Here is a 26,589-nt window from a genome sequence, read left to right as displayed (position 1 = left end):
CTCTCTTCAAGGATGCTCGTAAGTTTGTCTTGTCTTGTGACGAATGTCAAAGAATTGGTAATATTAGTAGAATGCCTATGAATTATTCTCAATTTATAGAACCATTTGATGTCTAGGGTTTTGATTATATGGGACCTTTTCCAAAGTCCAATGGGTATACTCATATTCTAGTTGTTGTTGATTATGGTACTAAGTGGGTAGAAGCTATTCCAACTAGTAGTGCTCATCATAACACTTCTATTAATATGATGAAAGAGGTTATCTTTCCTAGATTTTGAGTCCCTAGATATTTAATGACTGATAGTGGTTCACACTTTATTCATGGTGCTTTCGTAAATTGCTTGCTAGATATGATGTTAATCATAGAATTGCATCTCCTTATCATCATCAGCCTAGTGGGCAGGTAGAATTAAGCAACACAGAAATTAAATTGATCTTGCAAAAGACCGTAAATAGATCTAGAAAGAATTGGTCTAAGAAACTTGATGATGCATTATGGTCTTATAGAACCGCTTACAAAAACCCTATGGGTGTGTGATACGTCCATTTTGCATCATGCTTTCATGTTGATATTTATTGCTTTTTGGGCTGTTATTTCACTTCACGGTACAATACTTATGCATTTTCTCTCTTATTTTGCAAGGTTTACATGAAGAGGGAGAATGCCGGCCGCTGGAATTCAGGCCTGAAAAAGGAGCAGGTTTGAGATGCCTATTCTGCGCAACTCCAAAAGCCGAGAAAATCAACGTGGATTTTTTTGGGAATATATAAAAAATACTGGGCCGAAGAAGTGCTAGAGGAGCGCAACCAGGGGGCCACAAGCCTGGTAGGTGCGGCCACCCCCCTGGTCGCGCCTAGGGGGCTTGTGGGCTCCCTGCTGGCCCACTGGCCCCCTCTTTTGCTATATGAAGGGTTTCGTTCCAGAAATATCAGGAGGAGGCTTTTTAGAGGATTCACCGCCGCCACGAGGCAGAACTGGAGCAGAACCAATCTAGAGCTCCGGTAGGACGATCCTGCCGGGGAAACTTCCCTCCCGGAGGGGGAAATCATCGCCATCGTCATCACCAACACTCCTCTCATCGGAGGGGACTCATCACCATCAACATCTTCATCAGCACCATCTCATCTCCAAACCATAGCTCATCACTTGTAACCAATCTCTGTCTCGCGACCCCGATTGGTACTTGTAAAGTTGCTAGTAGTGTTAATTACTCTTTTTACTTGATGCTATTTGGATTATTTGGTGGAAGAGTATATGTTCAGATCCTTGATGCTACTCATTACCTCTTTGATCATGAATATGATTATGCTGTGTGAGTAGTTACTTTTGTTCCCGAGGACATGGGATAAGTCATGCTAATAATAGTCATGTGAATTTGGTATTCGTTCGATATTTTGATGTGTTGTATGTTGTTTTTCCTCTAGTGGTGTTATGTGAACGTCGACTACATAACACTTAACGATTATTTGGGCCTAGAGGAAGGCATTGGGAAGTAGTAAGTAGATGATGGATTGCTAGAGTGATTGGGCCTAGAGGGATTGGGCCACTTTTCTGCACCGATGCTACTTTTGTTACTTGCTACTTGCTACGAATCATCTTGTCACTAAACTACTTGTTACCGACAATTTCAATGCCTGCAGATATTACCTTGCTGAAAACCACTTGTGATATCCTTCTGCTCCTCATTGGGTTCGACACTCTTACTTATCGAAAGGACTACAATAGATCCCCTATACTTGTGGGTCATCAAGAATCTTTTCTGGCGCCGTTGCCGGGGAGTGAAGCGCCTTTGGTAAGTGGAACTAGGTAAGGAAACATTCATATAGTGTGCTGAAATTTATTGTCACCTGTCACTATGGAAACTAATCCTTTGAGGGGCTTGTTTGGGGTATCTTCACCGTGAAAGGAAGCACAAGGAGTTTCTCCTCAACCTGCTGCACCTACTGAAAATAGTTTCTCTGAATTTCCTTCCGGTATGCTTGAGAAACTGCTGGCTAATCCTTTTACACGAGATGGAACATCACATCCAGACTTGCATCTAATCTATGTAGATGAAGTTTGTGGTTTATTTAAGCTTGCAGGTTTGCCCGAGGATGAGGTCAAGAAGAAGGTGTGTCCCTTATCTTTGAGGGATAAGGCGTTGACATGGTATAGGCTATGTGATGATACTAGATCATGGAACTAGAATCGGTTGAAATTAGAATTTCATCAAAAGTTTTATCCTATGCATTTAGTACATCGTGATCGGAATTATATTTATAATTTTTGGCCTCCTGACAGAGAAAGAATCGCTCAAGCTTGGGGGAGGCTTAAATCAATGTTATATTTATGCCCCAACCATGAGCTCTCGAGAGAAATTATCATTCGGAACTTCTATGCTCGGCTTTCTCATGATGATCGCACCATGCTTGACACTTCCTGTACGGGTTCTTTTATGAAGAGAGATATTGACTTCAAATGGAATTTATTGGAGAGAATGAAACGCAAATCTGAGTCAGTTATGAATTTCAAGTTTGATTGCGTTAAATCCTTTGTTGAAACAAATACCTTATTGATTTTAGCGCTAAGTATGGACTTGACTCTGAGATAGTAGCTTCATTGTGTGAATCATTTGCTGCTCATATTGATCTCCCCGAAGAGAAGTGGTTTAAATATCATCCTCCTTTAGAAGTCAATGTAGTTAAACCCAATCCGGTTGAAGAGAAAGTCATTGCCTATAATGATCCTATTGTTCCAAGTGCTTACATTGAGAAACCACCTTTCCCTGTTAGGATAAAGGATCATTCTAAAGCTTCAACTGTGATACGTAGAGGCTACATTAGAACACCTACACCCCGTGAGCAAATTAGAGTTGAACCTAGCATTGCTATTATTAAATATCTCCTCTCCGATGATGTTGAGGGATGTAATATTCACTTCTGTGAAGATGCTGCTAGAATTGCTAAACCCCACGCTAGAGATAAACATAGGCGTGTTGTTGGCACGCCTGTTGTTTCTGTTAAGATAGGAGATCATTGTTATCATGGTTTATGTGACATGGGTGCTAGTGTTAGTACAATACTTCAATCCTTATATGATGAAATCAAAGACGAGATTGCACCTATTGAGATAGAGCCTATTGATGTCACTATTCAGCTTTCGAATAGAGATACTATCTGCCTTGTTGGAATTGTTAGGGATGTTGAAGTCTTGTGCGGTAAAACGAAGTATCCTGCTGATTTCCTCATTCTTGCTACCGCACAAGATAGCTTTTGTCCCATCATATTTGACAGACCCTTCCTTAATACTGTCAATGCTCATATTGACTATGAGAAGGAAACTGTCACTGTTGCCTTTGAAGGTGTGTCACATGAATTCAATTTCTCCAAGTTTGCTAGACAACCTCATGAAAAAGAGTTTCCCATTAAGGATGAAACTATTGCCTTGGCTTCTATTGCCGTGCCTCCTACTGATCCCTTAGAGCAATACTTGCTTGAGCATGAAAATGATATGCATATGGATGAAAGGGATGAGATAGATAGGACTGTCTTAGAACAATATCCTATCCTTAAGAATAACTTGCATGTTGAACTGCTTGGGGATCCACCCCCACCAAAGGGTGATCCTGTGTTCGAGCTTAAATAGTTGCCAGATACTCTTAAGTATGCTTATCTTGATTAAAAAGAGATATATCCTGTTATTATTAGTGCTAGCCTCTCAGAGCATGAAGAAAAGAAGTTACTAAAAACTATGAGAAAGCACCATGCTGCTATTGGATATACTCTTAATGATCTTAAGGGCATTAGTCCCACTCTATGCCAGCACAAGATTAAAACTGATCCTGATTCCAAACCAGTTGCTGATCATCAAAGGAGATTAAATCCTAAGATGAAAGAAGTAGTGAGAAAAGAAATACTAAAGCTCGTGGAAGCAGGTATTATCTATCCTCTTGCTCATAGTGATTGGGTGAGTCCGGTGCATTGCGTCCCTAAGAAGGGAGGCATTATCGTTGTCCCTAATGATAAGGATGAATTGATCCCACAGAGGATTATTACTGGCTATAGCATGGTGACCGATTTTAGGAAATTGAATAAAGCCACTAGGAAAGATCATTACCCTTTGCCTTTTATCGACAAAATGCTAGAAAGACTGTCTAAACACACACACTTATGCTTTCTAGATGGTTATTCTGGTTTCTCCCAAATACTAGTTGCACAATCTGATCAGGAGAAAACCACTTTCACTTGCCCTTTCGGTACCTTTGCTTATAGACGTATGCCTTTTGGCTTATGTAATGCACCTGCCACCTTTCAAAGATGTATGATGGCTATATTCTCTGACTTTTGTGAAAAGATTGTTGAGGTTTTCATGGATGGTTTCTCCGTTTACGGGTCTTCCTTTGATGATTGCCTCAGCAACCTTGATCGAGTCTTGCAGAGATGTAAAGACACCAATCTTGTCTTGAATTGGGAGAAGTGCCAGTTTATGGTTAATGAAGGCATCGTCTTAGGACATAAAATTTCTGAAAGAGGTATTGAAGTCGATACGGCTAAGGTTGATGCGATCGAGAAAATGCCATACCCCACAAATATCAAAGGTATAAGAAATTTCCTTGGTCATGCTGGTTTCTATAGGATGTTCATTAAAGACTTCCCTAAGATTTGTAGGCCTCTTACCAATCTCTTGCAAAAGGATATTCCTTTTGTTTTCGATGGTGATTGTGAGGAAGCCTTCGAAATACTTAAGAATGCTTTGATAACTGCACCTATTGTTCAACCACCTGATTGGAACTTACCTTTTGAAATCATGTGTGATGCTAGTGATTATGTTGTTGGTGTTGTCCTAGGTCAAAGAGTTGATAAGAAGGTGAATGTTATTCACTGTGCTAGTAAAACTCTAGACAATGCCCAAAGAAACTATGGTACTACGGAAAAGAAGTTTTTAGCAGTCGTGTTTGCATGTGAAAAGTTCAGGTCTTACATAGTTGATTCCAAAGTCACTATTCACACTGATCACGCTGCTATTAAGTACCTCATGGAGAAGAAGGACGCTAAACCTAGACTTATCAGATGGGTTCTCTTGCTACAAGAGTTTGATTTGCACGTTGTCGACAGGAAGGGTGCTGAAAATCCCATAGCAGATAACTTGTCTAGGTTGGAGAACGTTCTTGATGACCCACAACCTATTGATGATAGCTTTCCCAATGAGCAATTGAATATCATCAGTGATTCACGTAGTGCACCGTGGTATGCTGATTATGCAAACTATATCGTTGCAAGATATATACCACCTAGTTTCACGTACCAGCAAAAGAAGAAATTCTTCTTTGACTTGAGACATTACATTTGGGATGATCCTCACCTTTATAAGGAGGAGTAGATGGTGTTATTAGACGTTGTGTACCTAAACATGAACATGGACAGATCCTACAGAAGTGTCACTCCGAGGCCTACAGAGGACACCATGCGGGAGATAGAACTGCACACAAGGTGTTGCAATCAGGTTTCTATTGGCCCACTCTCTTCAAGGATGCCCGTAAGTTTGTCTTGTCTTCTGACGAATGTCAAGGAATAGGTAATATCGGTAAACGTTAGGAAATGCCTATGAACTATTCACTTGTCATTGAACCATTTGATGTTTGGGGTTTGATTATATGGGACCTTTTCCAAAATCCAACGGGTATACTCACATCTTAGTTGCTGTTGATTACGTCACTAAGTGGGTAGAAGCTATCCCCACTAGTAGTGCTGATCACAACACATCTATTAGGATGCTTAAAGAAGTTATTTTCCCTAGATTTGGAGTCCCTAGATATCTAATAATCGACGGTGGTTCACACTTCATTCATGGTGCTTTCCGTAAAACGCTTGCTATGTACGATGTCAACCATAGAATTGGGTCCCCCTATCACCCTCAGTCTAGTGGTCAAGTAGAGCTAAGCAATAGATAAATTAAACTAATTCTTCAAAAGGCTGTCAACAGGTCTAGAAAGAATTGGTCTAAGAAGCTCGATGATGAACTTTGGGCTTATAGAACTTCCTATAAGAATTCCATGGGCATGGCTCCGTACAAAATGGTGTATGGTAAAGCATGACATTTACCTCTTGAGCTAGAGCATACAGCTTATTGGGCAATCAAAGAGCTCAACTTTGATTTCAAACTTGCTGGTGAGAAGAGGTTATTTGACATTAGCTCGCTTGATGAATGGAGAGCTCAGGCATATGAAAATGCCAAGTTGTTCAAATAAAAGGTTGAGAGGTGGCATGATAAAAGGATACAAAAGCGTGAGTTCAATGTAGGTGATTATGTCTTGCTATATAATTCTCGTTTAAGATTTTTTGCACGCAAGCTTCTCTCTAAATGGGAAGGTCCCTATATTGTTGAGGAAGTATATCGTTCCGGTGCTATCAAGATCAACAACACGGAAGGTAATTGTTTGAGAGTTGTAAATGGGAAGAGAATCAAACATTATATCTCAGGTACTCCCATAAATGTTGAAAGTAATATCATCAATAGCATAACTCCGGAAGAATACCTAAGGGATATTTATTAGCCTGTTTCAGACTCCGAAAACGAAGAGGTATGTGATTCAGTAAGAAAATAGACTCCAAAACTTCTCCAATGGGAATTTTTCTCCGTTTTGGAATTTTTGAAAAAAATAGAAAAATTGGAAGTAGTCTGGAAAGCGCGCGAGGAGGCGACAAGCCTGCCAGGCGCGGGCCCACCCTCTGGCCGCGCTTGTGGGGCTTGTGGCCACCTCGTGTGCCTCCTGGACTCCGTTTTCGTGCGGAGTACTCCTTCTGGTCTGGAAAAAATCATTATATATTCTACCATATGGTCTGACCCTTGTATCACGCAGATTTCCTCTGTTTTCGTTTCGGGCCTGTTTCTGTTGTAGATCTAGATTGCTATGACGTCCCCAAAAGCTCCGAAGGACAAGATCTTCGAGAAGGTCATCAATCCCTACCTCACGGGAGTGCTGCAACACCCTCAATCTATCGAGAAGCGTGAGGGGATGTTGCACATCCGTGATGTTGAGGGCCCCAAGAAGACCGAAAGCGTGGAGGCGAGGCTCGAAGAAATGGAGCAATAGGTCTTCAAGTACCAAGGGATGGTAGAGCGTGGACTCAACGCTAACCACATGATGATCACGGAGTTCACCAGCAAGCACAGGATCGATGCCAATGACATTGGGAAGCACCTCTCCAAGCTCTATGACAGGATTGATCACCTCCAGTCCCAGATCTATGACCTGCAGAACCAAAACTGTGAGTATGAGTATAGATTTAAATCAATACGGTTGGCTGCAGATTTGAGGATTCCGGAGACTCCTTCATCAATACGGTTGGCTGCAGATATTTATTGCTTTTTGGGCTGTTATTTCACTTCACGGTACAATACTTATGCCTTTTCTCTCTTATTTTGCAAGGTCTATATGAAGAGGGAGAATGCCGGCAGCTAGAATTCTGGCCTGAAAAAGGAGCAAGTTTGAGATGCCTATTCTGCGCAACGCCAAAAGCCGTGAAAATCAACGTGGATTTTTTTGGGAATATATAAAAAATACTGGGCTAAAGAAGTGCCAGAGGAGCGCAACCAGCGGGCCACAAGCCTGGTAGGCGCGGCCACCCCCCTGGCCACGCCTAGGGGGCTTGTGGGCTCCCTGCTGGCCCACTGGCTCCCCTCTTCTGCTATATGAAGGGGTTCGTTCCGAAAAATATCAGGAGGAGGCTTTTCGGAGGATTCGCCGCCGCCACGAGGCGGAACTTGAGCAGAACCAATCTAGAGCTCCAGCAGGACGATCCTGCCGAGGAAACTTCCCTCCCGGAGGGGGAAATCATTGCCATCGTCATCACCAACACTCCTCTCATCAGAGGGGACTCATCACCATCAACATCTTCATCAGCACCATCTCATCTCCAAACCCTAGTTCATCACTTGTAACCAATCTCCGTCTCGCGACTCCGATTGGTAATTGTAAGGTTGCTAGTAGTGTTAATTACTCTTTGTAGTTGATACTAGTTGGATTATTTGGTGGAAGAGTTTATGTTCAGATCCTTGATGCTACTCATTACCTCTCTGGTCATGAATATGATTATGCTTTGTGAGTAGTTACTTCTTTTCCTGAGGACATCGGATAAGTCATGCTAATAATAGTCATGTGAATTTGGTATTCGTTCGATATTTTGATGTGTTGTATGTTGTTTTTCCTCTAGTGGTGTTATGTGAACGTCGACTACATAACACTTCACCATTATTTGGGCCTAGAGGAAGGCATTGGGAAGAAGTAAGTAGATGATGGGTTGCTAGAGTGACAGAAGCTTAAACCCTAGTTTATGCGTTGCTTCTTAAGGGGTTGATTTGGATCCACTAGTTTAATGCTATGGTTAGACTTTGTCTTAAATCTTCTTTCGTAGTTGCGGATGCTTGCAAGAGGGGTTAATCATAAGTGGGATGCTTGTCCAAGTAAGGGCAGTACCCAAGCGCCGGTCCACCCACATATCAAACTATCAAAGTAACGAACGCGAATCATATGAACATGATGAAAACTAGCATGACAGAAATTCCTGTGTGTCCTCGGGAGCGTTTTCCTCCTATAAGACTTTGTCCAGGCTTGTCCCTTGCTACAAAAGGGATTGGACCACTTTGCTGCACCGTTGCCACTTTTGTTACTTGCTACTTGCTACGAATCATCTTGTCACACAACTACTTGTTACCGACAATTTCAGTGCGTGCAAATATTACCTTGCTGAAAACCACTTGTCAGATCCTTCTGCTCCTCGTTGGGTTCGACACTCTTACTTATAGAAAGGACTACAGTATATACCCTATACTTGTGGGTCATCAGTGTGTCTCCTTATAAAATGGTTTATGGTAAAGCATGTCACTTACCTCTAGAGCTAGAACTCAAAGCTTATTGGGCAATTAAAGAGCTTAACTTGCTAGTGAAAAGAGGTTATTTGACATTAGCTCACTTGATGCATGGAGAACCCAGGCCTATGAGAATGCCAAGTTTTTTAAAGAAAAGGTTAAGAGATGGCATGATAGAAGGATACATAAGCACGAATTCAATGTAGGTGATCATGTCTTGCTATACAACTATTGTTTAAGATTTTTTGCAGGAAAACTTCTCTCTAAATTGGAAGGGCCTTACATTATCGAGGAAGTATATCATTCCAGTGCCATCAAGATCAACAACGTTGAAGGCACAAATCCAAAGGTGGTAAATGGGCAAAGAATCAAACATTATATCTTAGGTACTCCCATAAATGTTGAAACCAATATTATCAATATCATAACTCCGGAAGAGTACAATAGGGAGACCTATCATAACGTTTCGGACTCTGAAAAGGAATAGGTATGTGTTACGGTAAGAAAACTAACTCCAAAACTTTTCCACTGGCAATTTTTGTCAGTTTTGGAATATTTAAAGAATTAGGAAAATTTAAGGCAATCCGAGGAGTGCACGAGGAGGCGACAAGCCAGGAGGGCGCGGTCTACCCCCCGGGGCACGCCCTACAGGCTTGTGGCCACCCCATGCACCATTTGGACTCAGTTTTCTTGTGGAATACTCCTTCGGGGCGGCAAAAATTCATTATATAATATCCCGAAGGTTTTGACCTTCGTATCACGACAATATCTCTTGTTTTCATTTTTTAGTTGTTTCTGCAGCAGATTTAGAGCATGATGTCTTCGCAAGAGTCGGTCGAGGAGAACCGTGCCTTTCACGTGACTCCGTGGGTCGACGACATTCAGTAAAGCCAACCACTCCGGGGCCACGACATTCAGCAAAGCCAACCACTCTGGGCAGGCCACACAGGAGAAGTTAGAGGCTGACTTGAAAAGGATAGATGCTATGGAGGAAGACCAAGAAGTTACCTCTCGTTTACAATGTAAAGCCATGTTGGAAGAACTTCAGAGCTCAGCAATTCGAAATTCAGTTATCCCTCCCAATGCTAAATTTCTTGCTTATGAAAATATGAAAAAGAGTGTTGTCTTTTCCCCCGCAACAATGGAATATCCATGGGTTATGGGAGCTCTAACCGTCACTGGAAAACTTCACAAGGAAATAATGGATCTCAGACGTTGAAATAATAAGCTTGAGGAGGAGAATCACATTCTGAGGGGCATCATCACCAAGAATATAAAAGCACCACCTCCGAAGAAAGTCAACTAAACACATGGGTATGGGCACTCCCCTTGGCTTGTGCCAAGCTTGGGGGAGGTGCCCCGGTATCGTATCACCACCACACCTTTTACTTTTGTTGTTTTTCTTCGTTCGACCCTTTTGGTTATATGTTGTTCTAGTAGAATAAAGTTTTAGTGTGATCTATTTTTGAGTTTTTCTTTATATTACCCTATGTAAGCAAGTCCGAGAGTTATATAATAAAGAGTAGTTTTGAGTCAAGGGCTTTGCTTGCTTGTTATGATCTTGGAAAATAGAAATAGAAATAAGTTTAGAATAAAAGCAAAAGAGCATACATAATGATCTTGTGGGGAGTGATGAATTCACGTATAAAAAGTATGTCGATTGAAATTTGTGGTGAGTTGACAAACAAAGCTATTGGTCATTGTTGCAATTATAAGGAAGTAATAAAGAAAGAGAGGTTCACATATAAATATATTATCTTGGACATCTTTTATGATTGTGAGCACTCTTTAAAATATTATATGTTAATGTAGCGACCCGACTCAAGACGAGTCAAGCCTCTGTGTTTCTGTGCCATCCCTGGATCAGTATGCTGGCACACACAGTACATCATTGTATATATCAAAGTGCAATCACATGTAAATAGCGTAAAACTGATATATACCTTAAATATCTCAGCGGAAGCAGTCAACGGAGTGGAGTCCCAATAAACACCAACGACAAGTTGAGTGTAGATCGTAACCCTGAATCGTACTCTTACTCGGCGAAGAAAAGTATCTGCAACATATGACGTTGCAGCCGTGTAGGTCAGCATATTGAATATGCCGGCAAGTCACATAAGATAGGGGTGAAAAGTAATCATCTATACTATATGCATATATGGTAAGTGGGGCTATAAGTTTTTAGCGAAAAGCAAGTTTTCTCCTATATCAAGAGAGGGCTAAAAGAAAAATGTTACTACATTGTTGGTTGTTAACGAGATGGTTCCGCCAACCAATTCTCGTACCCGAGTTGTCAATAATTCCCACATCAATACATTTAATGGTGTTGAGAAATCCAGATAACTTTAGTTCCTTTGGCTCAAGTTGTCCATAACCGTGGACACGGCTAATTGATTAGGTTTGAGTACTCTGCAGAGTTTTGCACACGTTCCCCACAAGATTTGATCGCCTCCGAGTATGTCCTCGCACTTCAGGGTGTTTGAAGACCGGATGATCAAAACATGGTCTTTCAACGGGTCCCTCTGAATCCCTGTCGGTGCCCATCCATTCCTACCGTTCGTCTACATCTGCTAGCACCGCCTGTCCAGAGTCGCCGCGTTGTCCAACCAAGCCAGAGCCCATAATGACTTGTGGCTGTGCATGTAAGCCTTGGGTCTTGAAAATATCCGTCCGTCTCTTTGAGCCTGGGTAAAGCTTTCCGCAGGATGACATGGCATCTCCAGCATCCCGGGCATCCACTGGGTTCTCCAGGGAGCCGATCAACCGTCCTTCACCCAGAGTTGCATTGCGTCCGAGGTCTTGAAAATCTTGTCTTATCCGGTCTTGATTATTATATCAACCTCACGTCACTTGTGATATACACTCAACCGATAACCCGTCTACTCAAGCATAGCATTAAGAAATTGTCGTCCCGGGGCCAAGTATCGGGGTTGTTGTGTTCCTACCACATGATACTATAGCTTATACTACAGTTTCCAAGTACCTAGGCAGCATGCAATTGGGCAAATAAAGGTGATCTACCATGCATCGAAAACATAGGTAAAATAACATGATCAAAATGACTTGCCTGGTATTACTTGATGAAGATAGTCGCTCTCAAAATCCTGATAATTCTACTCGCCACACTCCGAGCAATCTATCGTAAACAAATAGCATTCAATAAACATTCATGCCAAAAAGGAAGAACCAAGAGAACATAAGAACAAAGCATGTCTTGGTGCAAAATAACAACGTACTAAGGTTTAATAAAAAGGTCCTAAGTGTGTTGTAAAGTGAAGGTGCATGAATGAGATCAAAAGAGTTAATGGACGAGGAACCATTGCTATATAAGCTCGACTTGCATACACTATGGGAGATGATCAAAAATATTGGGAGAACAACATGAATGTTGTTTGACAAATAGTATAAGACATAAGAATTTATTTGTAGAAAGAATTTCTTGAATGGAGCACTACAACGCAAGTTATATTGAATTGAAGTATGAATTGAATTTGCATTCAAAAGGTCAAGATAAGTTGAACTGAAGTACGATGGTTAGGTACAAAAATATATGACATGAGTGTTTAGGGGTAAAAGGAATCAATTGAAAAGGTGGTATGATTTGCAAGATAAGATCAAATGCATGTTCGAATACAAATTTAAATCGCTCGAATTTTTAAGGTTCAAAGGTCGAAACTAATGATGCTACTGGATATAGGAGATCAATATGAGCGTGTAGAAAAAAGAATTACTAGATTTGAACTAGCGGATCAAAAGATACAAATACGTCAATATAACATTGAATCGGCTTAAAACGATGTGAACACTTTTGGGCACTAATAGATAAATCTGATTTGATCAAAATTATAATTTGAAAAGTTAGAACTAATGATACAAACGGGAAGATTACTTTGATACGAATCCGACACAATTGGATTCATCTAAAACGGAGCTACGGATAAAAAGATATGATCAAAAGAAGTTTGAATATGAATATGAACAAATTTCGAAATTTGAAAATTTCAAAAAGTTGATATGATAGGTTCACACGATAGGTCGGATCAAGACGAAACTCCAGGCGTTGGTTTCATCTAATTCCGATAAACGAGTAAAAAGTTATGGCTATTTGAAAAATCAGGGTCAAGCTGTTTTACGGAAGAAAAGTGTTATGTCTAAAAGAATTCTAGTACTAATGTGTAAATACGAAGACTAATTAATATATCTAATTACTCTACCGTATACTAGTGTAGGAATACTAGTCTAGAAATAATAAACTACGGGAGTAAAAAAAATACGAAGAAAAATACCTTTAGAATGCAGAGTAAGAATTAATTCCAATGAGGAGACGACTTCCAGAAATCCCGCCGAAGAGAAGGAAAAAATATTTTTATTTAATAAATCTAGTTAAACCAAAAGATTGATTTAACCCGAAATAGATGATTTTTGGATGCTCCTATGGGTCTATATTTATAGGTGGAAGGGAGGTCTAATGGTCCATAGGTAGGCGATGTGGGACTAAACATATACGTATTGTAGTCAAACTAGAAAAAAAGAGGGAAAGAGAGGTGCCGCATGGGCCAAAATAGGCCAGCCTGCATGCACACGGCGCACACACACGTGCATGGCCACATAAGCTTCTTTTTCGTTTTTTCTTTTTTTTTCTTTTTTTTTGCGGACGAACAATTTTTTTAAAAACAAAGAAGAAAAACGTATAAATGAAAAAGAGAGAACATTTTATATAGACATATTATATATCAAATTTTTCAAAATAAAAATTTCTAAAACATGAACATATTTTCAAAACAAAAAAAATACTTTTCTAAAAAATTATTTTTTTGAAATAACTTTAAAATGAAAAGGAATTTGAATTTCAAATAAATTGCAAATACTTAAAATTTGAATCAAGACATTGTCTCTGATTTTGGAGGGTCATTTTCCTCCTCTCGTTTGATTTTTTTTATCAAAGGGTTTTGAAAATATTCAAACTCAAAATTGAAAAGGGATTCAAAATAGAAAATTAATCTAATCAAGTCATTTTATTCCCTCTCATTTTTTTGAGAAGTTTCAAATTCCACTCAAGTTTCAATCACTCAAACAAACAAACAATCAATCAATCTAATAATTATATTAACATTCCAAAATTTATAATTTTGGGATGTTACAGTTAAGAAGTTGATGTTGGACAAGGAAGACAACATACTGAGTTATGTTTGCTTATTTCTGAATAGAAGTTATATGGTTGTAGATCCTTCAACTTGTGTCACTTGCTTCCACCCCATATTAGCCAAAAACTTCTGCACATGGTAGAGATACTATTTGTGCATCCAAAAACCTTGAACCCAGTTTTGCCTTGAGAGTCCATCATACCTACCTATGGATTGAGTAAGATCCTCCAAGTAAGTTGTCATCGCTGCAAGCAATAAAATTTTCTCTTTAAATATGTGTGATTTGTTAGCGCAAGGAAAATAAACTTTATAAGAACTTGTGATATAGAAGAAATAAAAGCGACAGACTGCATAATAAAGTTCTTTATCACAAGGGGCAATATAAAGTGACGTTCCTTTGCATTAAGGGATTGCGCATCCAAGTATAAAAGCGCATGACAACCTCTGCTTCCCCCTCTGCGAAGGGCCTATCTGTTACCTTTACTTTCTAGTACTTACCTTTATGTTAGAATCGTGGTGATCTTTACCATTTCCTTTATTTCGCCTTTATCTTTTGGCAAGCGTCTTGTGTTGGGGAATGATCTAAACAAATACATCCACTCGGATGTGGGTGATCATGAGTTATTATTGTTGTAATTACCCTTGAGGTAAATAGTGGGAGGCAAAATTATAAGCCCCTATGTTTCTTTGTGTCCGATTGAAGCATTGACCTCATAGGTACCGCGTGAGTTTTAGCAATTATGAAATACCATAAGATGATTGAGTCCGTGGATTTGCTTTACAAGCTCTTATATTGACTCTTTCCTACATTGCGTTAAATTGGAATTGCTTCAATGACTGAAATCATAGTTTGTTAGTTCTCAATAGAGTTCTTGTTTCATATTTTGCCTTGTGAATGAATTGTTACTCTATCATAAGATATTCTATGTCAATATGTGTTGCTATTCTAAAGATAACCATGATGCCTTCATGTCCGTATTTTATTTTATCGACACCTCTATCTCTAAACATGTGTGCATATTTATTGATCTTGGTTTTCGCTTGAGGACAAGCGAGGTCTAAGCTTGGGGGAGTTGATATGTCCATTTTGAATCATGATTTTATATCGATATTTATTGCATTATGGACTGTTAGTACACATTATGGTACAATACTTATGCCTTTTCTCTCTTATATTACAAGGTTTACATGAAGAAGGAGAATGTGGGCAGCTGGAATTCTGGACCGAAAAAGGAGAAAATCTGAGAGACCTATTCCGCACAGCTTCAAAAGTCCTAAAATTTATGGAGAATTGTTTTAGAATATATAAAAAATATTGGGCGAAATAAATACCAGAGGGGACCCACCAAGAAGTCACAAGCCAGGGGCGCGACCTACTCCCCTGGCCGCGCCCTGCAGGCTTGTGGGACCCCTGATAGCCCTCCGGTGCCCATCTTCTACTATATGAAGGGTTTTGATCTGGAAAAAATCATATCAGAGCTTTCGCGATGAGGCGCCGCCGTCTCGAGACGGAACTTCGACAGAACCAATTTAGAGCTCCGGTGGATCTATTCCGCCGGGGAAACTTCCCTCTTGGAGGGGAAAATCGAAGCCATCATCATCACCAATGATCCTCTCATTGAGAGGATGTCAATCTCCATCAACATCTTCATCACCAACATCTCCTATCCAAACCCTAGTTCATCTCTTGTATCTGATCTTTGTCTCAAAACCTCAGATTGGTACGTGTGGATTGCTAGTAGTGTTGATTACTCTTTGTAGTTGATGCTAGTTGGTTTATTTGGTGGAAGATTATATGTTCAGATCCTTAATGATTATTAATACTCCTCTAATTTTGAACATGAATATGCTTTGTGAGTAGTTACATTTGTTCCCGAGGACATGGGATAAGTCTTGTCATAAGTAATCATGTGAATTTGGTATTCGTTCGATATTTTGATAAGATGTATGTTGTCTCTCCTCTAGTGGTGTCATGTGAACGTCGACTACATGAAATGTAACCATTATCTAGGCCTAGGGGAAGGCATTGGGAAGTAATAAGTAGATGATGGGTTGCTAGACTGACAGAAGCTCTAGAACGTCGACTACATGATATGTTTCATACTATGGTTACATATATCTTAATTCTTCTTTCGTAGTTGCGGATGCTTGCGAGAGAGGTTAATCATAAGTGGGAGGTTTGTCCAAGTAAGGGCAGCACCCAAGCACCGGTCCACTCACATACCAAATTATCAAAGTAACGAACGTGAATCATATGAGCATGATGAAAACTAGCTTGACATAAATTCACATTTGTCCTCGGGAGCGCTTTTCTCTATATAAGAGTTTGTCCAGGCTTGTCCTTTTCTACAAAAAGTATTGGGCCACCTTGCTGCACCTTTGTTACATATGTTACTTGCTACCTGTTACGAATTACCTTATCACAAAACTATATGTTACCAATAATTTCAGTGCTTGCACAGAATACCTTACTGAAAACTGCTTGTCATCTCCGTCTGCTCCTTGTTGGGTTCGACACTCTTACTTATCGGAAGGACTATGATATATCCCCTACACTTGTGGGTCATCAAGGTCCCTTGTCGAAATTGTCTGCGCTCTTTGTTGTTTCGATTATGCTAAACAACACAAGTAGCCGCGGGAAGGATGAGGAGGTTGCCTTACCAGCAGCGGCATGCCTAGCGAGCTGTGAAGGACCCGTTCCTCAAGCGCTCACGGTCAGGATATGCGCACCAGCAAGCATTCCCGAGCAAGCGTAGGGATCAAAAAATGCAAATGTGAATCAAACATTGGGGAAATGAGCTTTTTTGTTTCAGCAAATGAATATAATACATCCAAAACAAGTTGAGGTACTAATAAAAGACGAATGTTTTTGATACATGCACCATGACAGCAATGAAGAAGTCACCCATTCATGGTGACAGAGTCAGACGTGTCTGAGACCGGAGCAACGAGGGCATCAAGGGTGCTGGTGTCAAAATTATTCGTCAGCTTGGAGAAGTCCTTAATTAGATCCAATCAGGGGTTACGATAAGAAATCTTCAACAAGACAATGTGGAGGGCCCCATGTCACAGCTCGCGACAACCATGAAAGAATTTGTCTGCCCACCCAGCCTCATACTTTGATAGTGCATCGACGAGCTTCCCGAAGAAGAGGGACAGCCTCACGCTTGTCTTCTCCTTGGCATCGTTGGAGAAGGCGCACTCCTCCAAGCCCATCTCTGCGAGTTGGGTAGAAAGCTTGCCGACAATGTCGATGAGCTGCTCCATCCAGAGCTCGGTGTTCTTCTATAGCTCATTGGAGGTGTAGGCGGCAAGGCAAGCAGCTCTTTCACCTTCTGAAGTTCTTTGAGCAGTCCGCACTCCTTGGTCTTGGCTACCTCGAGGTTGTCCTCCTAGGTCCCCACCTTCACATGCAGATCAACATTGGCCTTCGTGGTGGTGCTCAGTGCCTTGGTCTTGTTGGAGAGTTGTAAGTGCATCTAGTGCCCCTTAGTGATTTTGGTGTATTGAAGACTTATAGGTTAAGAGACTAATGTGTTTGTGGGTGTACACATGCTCTATAAGTTGCTGAGGAGTTTGAGTTATTCGAAGAATATTGACCCCTAAAAATGAATGTCTTCGGTTGAAGACTTTGGTAATTCCTCGAAGACTTTTAAAGCGAGGAAATTAGTATGTCAGTGAAGAAATTGGTACGAGGACTTTGAAGCGTGAAGTCTTTGCTTTCGTAGTTTCATTTCCTTTCTTTTGAGTCATAGGATCACCGTACTGTTAAAGGGGGTCGAGGTAAAACTAAGGAAAAGTTTCCAAGTGATGCTCATCTCAAAGCCTACACATACCCAATCCATTGAGTGAAGCCTTTGGAAATCTTCTCCAGTTTAGTCAAATTATTTAGTGACAAAGACGAAGATCTTCTGGTCTCTGAGGAATTTTCTCTAACTGAGGAGTTAGGTTTTCGCCAGTGCGGATTACCTACAAGTGAGGAATATGAGAGACATGATGACTTCCACAGCTTGAAAGATTCCGACCATTGCTGAGCGGCGCACGAGTTGTCCCCAACCTTATCCACATAATGGTCATATCATTGGGACATTTATGTCAAATGATGTCGAGATTGCTCCTAGACTATAAATAGCCGCCCCATAACCACTAGCTGGTTGGCTGCTCCGCGAGAGAAACTGACTCTTGTCATTTGAGAGCAACCCATTCCTCGAAGACTTTGAGAGAAAATCATCACTGAAGAAAAACCCCAAACACCCATACCAAAACCCAAATCCCAAACTTATTGAGCATCACTAAAGAGATTGTTCGTGTGTGGAACCGACACTTGTTACCTTTGAGGACTGTGCATCCTCCATACAATTAGGCGTCATGGTCTAGAGAATCCAACACTCAATTGTGGATCGCTAGGTGACCAAGTTTGTGAAGGTTTGGAAGTCTACCCCGAAGACTTACAACGAGTGTTGGGTGAGGATCGTGTGTCCTTAGCTCAAGGAGAATACGATAAGGATTGTGTGTCCTTTGGTTTAGATACCAAGCCGCTCCAAACCAAACGTACAACTATCACAACAGTTGAAATTGGGTCATCAAATCATTGTCTTCATCGAGTACCTGGTTTTGTTTCCTCAACCATTCTATTTCCTCATTTATGTGTTGATGAAATTGATCATTATTGTTTGAAGAATTTGAGTAAAGACTTACACAATTTCCTTAATGCAAATTCTTCACTTAACTTGTTCTTCACCTCCGCATCCTGAACACGCTACTTGTGCAAACCAAATGTTTCATTTCATCAGGAAGACTATGTTGTTACTGTGTTGCATGCTCGCCTAAGTACTTAATTTGTTGCTCGGTGTAATTTCCCCACAAGGAAATTCATCAGTGACAAAATTCATAAAAATCGCCTATTCACCCCTCTAGTCGACACAACGCACTTATAATTGGTATCCGAGAAAGGTACTCCCTTGTTCTGTGTGATTTTGGTTTAACCACTTGGAGTCTTAGTTATGCCAGGCACAGGTATGATCGAGATCACTGCAGGCTGTCCTACCTTTGAAGGGAAGGACTACCCCTACTGGAAGAACAAGGCGCGCATGCATCTTGAAGCAAATGACAACAATCTCTGGTATGTTGTGGAAAATGGTGTTCTCTTTGTCACCCCAGTTATCAACGTTGTTGATATGAAGAGATTCAAGCAACTCGACTATCCAGCAAAGAGTATCATCTGTGGCCATCTGAGCAAAGGTCAGTACAGGCTATCCAAGGTCAACGAAGGAGTGTCTACTCAACATGACTATCGGGTTGATGTTCTTCGCAATCTCTTCAACCGCTTCAAAAGACTCGATAGTGAGAGTTGTGAGAAAACCTTCGATCGCCTCACTCACATCTCTAATGAGCTACAAGCTCTTGGAGCTAGAGACATCACCCACCATGAGGTGGTGAAGAAACTATCACTACAGGAATCAGCTTCTTTGCCGCCTGCCATCACAGACGGCAAATACAAAATCCCGGACGGCAAAGATTCTCACGGCCGGCAAAATTTCCGCGTCAGCCTACGACGGCATAGGACCTTGTTTGCCGTCTGCCCCCCCCCCCCCCCCCAAAGCGGACGGCAGAGCTCTTTGCCGTCATCTTTCCTTAGGAGCAGTCGGCAAAGTGCTCGAGACGGCAGCCGACACGCGTTGCCTCCGTTAGGGGTTAATGGAGGCTTTGTCGTCTGCCTCCCCCCTCCATCTTTGTTTTCTGCCTCCCCCCTCCATCTTTGCCATCTGCCTACTCCTCCCCTCCCCCCTCCATCTTTGTCGTCTGCCTCCCCCTCCATCTTTGCCGTCTGCCTACTCCCCCCTCCACTCTTTGCCGTCTACCTCTCCCCCCTCCACTCTTTGTCGTCTGCCTCCTCCTCACCCCTCCTTTGTGCCCTCTTCTTTGCCGTCTGCCCACCCTGGAGGCTGGCGGCAAAGAGACTATATAGACACCCCAGGATGCACAGCTAGGTGCCATGTGGCACCTTTGCCATCTGCCAGCTGATGGCACAGGTCTTTGCCATCAGCTGGCTGACGGCAAAGAGCCCATATAGTACCTGTTTTTTTTGTTTTATATTATTTCATAGCACATATATATATATATATATATATATATATATATATATATATTTGACATCACATTTATATAATTCACCACACATATATGATATATAGTTCACCACACATATACCTGCCAACACATATATATAATTCACCACACATATATGATATACATATAAATCAATGTACATCCCCATATATCCAAAGAACCAACATACAAAGTATTGCACTGTTTATCCATATATACATATACATATAGTTCGACATTGTTCATGAACTCAAATTAAAACTAGATGATATACATATAAAGTTCATCCATCGACATTGTTCAACTCCATGAATGCCAGCTTCCATGCATGTAGTATATCCAATCTGCAAAAATGTGAATAAGAAAGTCAGAAGAAGAACAAAGTATGATGTTTTTCAGCTAATTATGTCATTTTTAGCGGAAAACAAGCTGAGAATACAATATTCATGAGCTAACCAAGGTTCTTATGCCATTTTTAGCTTATTATGGCATTTTGGAGCTAAATGGGTTAACTAAAGCAAGGATAATATGAAAGAGGAGAAGAAAGAGGAGGAGGAGGAGAAGAAGAAGAAATCAAGAAGAAGGAGGAGAAGGAGGAGAAGGAGGAGGAGGAGAAGGACTAGAAGGTCCTTGGCCTTCTTCTTCTCCTCCTCCTCCTCCTCCTCCTTCTCCTTCTTCTCTTCTTCTTCTTCTTCTTCTTCTTTCTTTTCATTTTGCCTATTTCTTCTCCTCTTCTCCTCTTGTTGGAGCTAAATTACCTAATTATGTCTTTTTGGAGATAAATGTGTTAATTATCCCATTTTAGAGGAAAACAAGCTAAGTATATAATATTCATGACCTAACCAAGGTTCTTATGCAATTTTGAGCTTATTATGGTATTTTTGGAGCTAAATGGGCTAATTATGTGATTGTTGGGTTAATTAAAGCAAGGATAATATGAAAGAGGAGAATAAAGATGAGGAGGAGGAGAAGAATAAGAAATCAAGAAGAAGGAGGAGAAGGAGGAGGAGAAGGACTAGAAGGTCCTTGGCCTTCTCCTCCTCCTCCTCCTCCTCCTTCTCCTTCTTCTCTTCTTCTTCTTCTTCTTCTTTCTTTTTATTTTGCCTATTTCTTCTCCTCTTCTCCTCTTGTTGGAGCTAAATTACCTAATTATGTCTTTTTGGAGCTAAATGGGCTAATTATCCCATTTTAGAGGAAAACTAGCTAAGTATATAATATTCATGAGCTAACCAAGGTTCTTATGCCATTTTGAGCTTATTATGGTATTTTGGAGCTAAATGGGCTAATTATTTCATTGTTGGGTTAATTAAAGCGAGGATAATATGAAAGAGGAGAAGAAAGAGGAGGAGGAGGAGGAGAAGAAGAAATCAAGAAGAAGGAGGAGAAGGAGGAGAAGGAGGAGGAGGAGAAGGACTAGAAGGTCCTTGGCCTTCTCCTCCTCCTCCTCCTCCTTCACCTTCTTCTCTTCTTCTTCTTCTTCTTCTTTCTTTCCATTTTTGCCTATTTCTTCTCCTCTTCTCCTCTTGTTGGAGCTAAATTACCTAATTATGTCTTTTTGGATCTAAATGGGCTAATTATCCCATTTTAGAGGAAAACAAGCTAATTATATAATATTCATGAGCTAACCAAGTTTCTTATGCCATTTTGAGCTTATTATGGTATTTTGGAGCTAAATGGGCTAATTATGTCATTGTTGGGTTAATTAAAGCAAGGATAATATGAAAGAGGAGAATAAAGAGGAGGAGGAGGAGAATAAGAAGAAATCAAGAAGGAGGAGAAGGAGGAGAAGGAGGAGGAGGAGAAGGACTAGAAGGTCCTTGGCCTTCTCCTCCTCCTCCTCCTCCTTCTCCTTCTTCTCTTCTTCTTTTTATTCTTTCTTTTCATTTTGCCTATTTCTTCTCCTCTTCTCCTCTTGTTGGAGCTAAATTACCTAATTATGTCTTTTTGGAGCTAAATGGGCTAATTCTCCCATTTTAGAGGAAAACAAGCTAAGTATACAATATTCATGAGCTAACCAAGGTTCTTATGCCATTTTGAGCTTATTATGGTATTTTGGAGCTAAATGGGCTAATTATGTCATTGTTGGGTTAATTAAAGCAAGGATAATATGAAAGAGGAGAAGAAAGAGGAGGAGGAGGAGAATAAGAAGAAATCAAGAAGAAGGAGGAGAAGGAGGAGGAGGAGAAGGACTAGAAGGTCCTCCTCCTCGTCCTCCTCCTCGTCCTCCTCCTCCTCCTTCTCCTGCTTCTCCTTCTTCTCTTCTTCTTATTCTTCTTTCTTTTAATTTTGCCTATTTCTTATCCTCTTCTCCTCTTGTTGGAGCTAAATTACCTAATTATGTCTTTTTGGAGCTAAATGGCCTAATTATCCCATTTTAGAGGAAAACAAGCTAAGTATATTAGATTAATGAGCTAACCAAGGTTCTTATGCCATTTTGAGCTTATCATGGTATTTTGGAGCTAAATGGGCTAATTATGTCATTATTGGGTTAATTGAAGCAAGGATAATAAGAAAGAGGAGAATAAAGAGGATTAGGAGGAGAAGAAGAAGAAATCAAGAAGAAGTAGGAGAAGGAGGAGGACGAGAAGGACTAGAAGGTCCTTGGCTTTCTCGTCCTCCTCCTTCTCCTCCTTCTCCTTCTTCTCTTCTTCTTTCTTTTCATTTGGCATATTTCTTCTCATCTTCTCCTCTTGTTGGAGCTAAATTACCTAATTATGTATTTTTGGAGCTAAATGGGCTAATTATCCCATTTTAGAGGAAAACGAGCTAAGTATATAATATTCATGAGCTAACCGAGGTTCTTATGCCATTTTGAGCTTATTATGGTAATTGGAGCTAAATGGGCTAATTATGTCATTGTTGGGTTAATTAAAGCAAGGATAATATGAAAGAGGAGAGGAAAGAGGAGGTGGAGGAGAAGAAGAATAAATCAAGAAGAAGGAGGAGAAGGAGAAGAAGGAGGAGGAGGAGAAGGACTAGAAGGTCCTCCTCCTCCTCCTCCTTCTCCTTCTTCTCTTCTTCTTCTTCTTCTTTCTTTTCATTTTGCCTATTTCTTCTCCTCTTCTCCTCTTGTTGGAGCTAAATTACCTAATTATGTCTTTTTGGAGCTAAATGGGCTAATTATCCCATTTTAGAGGAAAACAAGCTAAGTATATAATATTAATGAGCTAACCAAGGTTCTTATGCCATTTTGAGCTTATTATGGTATTTTGGAGCTAAATGGGCTAATTATGTCATTGTTGGGTTAATTAAAGCAAGTATAATGTGAAAGAGGAGAAGAAAGAGGAGGAGGAGGAGAATAAGAAGAAATCAAGAAGAAGGAGGAGAAGGAGGAGAAGGAGGAGGAGGAGCAGGACTAGAAGGTCCTTGGCCTTCTCCTGCTCCTCCTCCTCCTCCTTCTCCTCCTTCTCCTTCTTCTCTTCTTCTTCTTCTTCTTTCTTTTCATTTTGCCTATTTCTTCTCCTCTTCTCCTCTTGTTGGAGCTAAATCACCTAATTATGTCTTTTTGGAGCTAAATGGGCTAATTATCCCATTTTAGAGGAAAACAAGCTAAGTATATAATATTAATGAGCTAACCAAGGTTCTTATGCCATTTTGAGCTTATTATGATATTTTGGAGCTAAATGGGATAATTATGTCATTATTGGGTTAATTAAAGCAAGGATAATATGAAAGAGGAGAATAAAGAGGAGGAGGAGGAGAAGAAGAAGAAATCAAGAAGGAGGAGAATGAGGAGGAGGAGGAGGACTAGAAGGTCCTTGGCCTTCTCCTCCTCCTCCTCCTCCTCCTTCTCCTCCTTCTCCTTCTTCTCTTCTTCTTCTTCTTTGTTTTCATTTTTCCTATTTCTTCTCCTCTTGTTGGAGCTAAATTACCTAATTATGTCTTTTTGGAGCTAAATGGGTTAATTATCCCATTTTAGAGGAAAACAAGCTAAGTATATGATATTAATGAGCTAACCAAGGTTCTTATGCCATTTTGAGCTTATTATGGTATTTTGCAGCTAAATGGGCTAATTATGTCATTGTTGGGGAAATTAAAGCAAGGGTAATATGAAAGAGGAGGAGGAGGAGAAGAAGAAATCAAGAAGGAGGAGAAGTAGGAGAAGGAGGAGGAGGAGAAGGACTAGAAGGTCCTTGGCCTTCTCCTCCTTCTCCTCCTCCTCCTCCTCCTCCTCCTCCTCCTCCTTCTCCTTCTTCTCTTCTTCTTCTTCTTCTTTCTTTTCATTTTTCCTATTTCTTCTCCTCTTGTTGGAGCTAAATTACCTAATTATGTCTTCTTGGAGATAAATGGGCTAATTATCTCATTTTAGAGGAAAACAAGCTAAGTTTGGAGGAGAAACTTACCGTAGTGGTCATCAAGGAGGAGAAACACCACGGTTGCTCGCGGCGGCTTCGTTTGGAGACGGTTGCCCTGGAGAAGGGTCGTGCGATGCCGCTCGGGAGTTATTCTGCAGAAAAGATATTTTGCAATGGCTAAGTTAGCATGATGACACTCAATTATTAATACTAGTTTATAATGAAACTCACCGTGCCAATCGAAGAGAAGACGGGCATCGACGGAGGGACTTGATCGCTCTTCTCGCACAGACCCTGAAGAGTGGGTCGTATTAGTTAGTAATGAAATAGACGTTACACACATGATTTGGATAATGTGAAAAAAAACATACCACAAAAAGCTCATATAGGGCCCATTGACCCGCCTCATTCCGGGCCCTCTCCTCCTCAAGCAATCATGTCGTGGTCTGGTCCCTCTCATCAAGAGCAGCCTTAAGAGCAGCCTGGCTTGCCAATCTCTATTTCTCAAGAGCAGCCTGGTTTGCCGCTCTCTCTTTCTAAAGAGAAGCCTGAAACACCATTCCTCGTTACCACAGTAATGATCTATGGTGACACACATAATGAAACGGATGAAAGTGTTCTTAGTCTGTACAACTAACCTCGATGGCAAGTTCGACTGGCCGTGGACGACGCGTTATCTCAAGACAGCTGCTTGACTGGCGCGCCTTGATCTCCGAAAGAGTGAGTGGACAACGTATTATCCCATCTCCAATGGCTATCGAGCCATGGGGCCTCCCGCCACCAGATATCATCACCAGCTCTGGATCCAAAGGTTCCTGGCTAGGGTTAAAGTCATCCCCTTTCGTAGCCTTCCCCGCATCCCTGTATGCCACGAGCTTCTGGTGGGATAATGTGTTGGTGAAGTTATTGGGATCATCCAGGTCAGACTCAGAGAATGCCTTCGCCTTCTTGTACGAGGCAGTATGGGCCATGCCATAAAGGTCGTACAAGTGTGGCATCTCAGTCTTATTGTGATGCGCCTAAAAGAGAGGAACAAAATATTAGCATCAAGAATGAATTGCATGAATCATGAAGCAAATCACATACCCAGTTTCGTCCAAACTGAAGTAAGTTGGCGCTGCCTTGATGGTGTGGCACACCAACCATTTGGCTACGCCGATCCTTCGCATTCTCGTGGACGGCTCGCCAGCTGCCTGTGCACCACTCATCAACCAACGCCTCCCAACAATCCATCTTATCCACACACCATCTCGGGGGCACCTGTAAGTTATTAGAAAGAATTTTCAGCACTACGCCTATGAATGAAATCAAGAAAACTACGTAGAAGGACTTAAGAATAGGTAATTACCTTCATGTATTGCTCCTTCTTTAGAAACTTTCCGTGGCAATCCTTCTTCTCCTTCTTAATACCACGCGTGGCATAGTAATCACGAATAGCCTGCGGCCGAGCCTCGTGGCGCAAGTTCTGTAGTAACCGCCTACACTCGGCCTCAAAAACCCTGGCCGCCTCCTCCTCATATCCATCCTCACACCTATAGAAGGTCTGCAATCAAACGTGAAAACACCAATTAGTACAATAATTAGCTATATTGTTAATTTTAGATTCTGTAAAAGGATAATTTACCCGAAAGCTCTTGATCACCATCTCGGCCCTCGTGTGGCACAAGACACCATCTATAATCTCCTCCGACGGGGCCTGTGCAGCCTGGTAGTGCTCCCAGGTAAATCCTAGTGTAGGAACCTGACCCTCACCAGGCAACATGACAAACCCCGGGAAATTTGTCCGGCAAAGCACACCAAGGACGGAGTTCGGCCCGCGGACTCCAAGAGGGTGTACCCATCCCCTGCAGTATGATAAGGTCAACACATTAGATATTTGAACAAACTTGAAGGCAAAAGCTAAAAAAGGGTAAATGTACTTACCTATCTCCTTCAGGTTTTATCACCGGCCTCTGCTCGCGGGTAGCCGGGGCGACCGGGAGACGTGTATTACCACGCTTGTACACGGTGGCCCCGTCCACCAGCACATCGCCCTCACTATCCGTAAGCTCATCCCCGCCCCCTGAGCCACCCGGACCCTCGGTCCAATCCGGCAACTCGGTACGATCCAGGCAGGTCTCCCATCCGGGCCTCTCCACGTCGGGTGAAGCCTCCGGAACCATAGTCTCCTCTGGCTGCTCCTGGGCCGAATGCA

This window comes from Hordeum vulgare, chromosome 4H (genome assembly GCF_904849725.1).
Source record: "Hordeum vulgare subsp. vulgare chromosome 4H, MorexV3_pseudomolecules_assembly, whole genome shotgun sequence".
Lineage (NCBI taxonomy): Eukaryota > Viridiplantae > Streptophyta > Magnoliopsida > Poales > Poaceae > Hordeum > Hordeum vulgare.
This window is presented reverse-complemented; position numbering follows the sequence as displayed.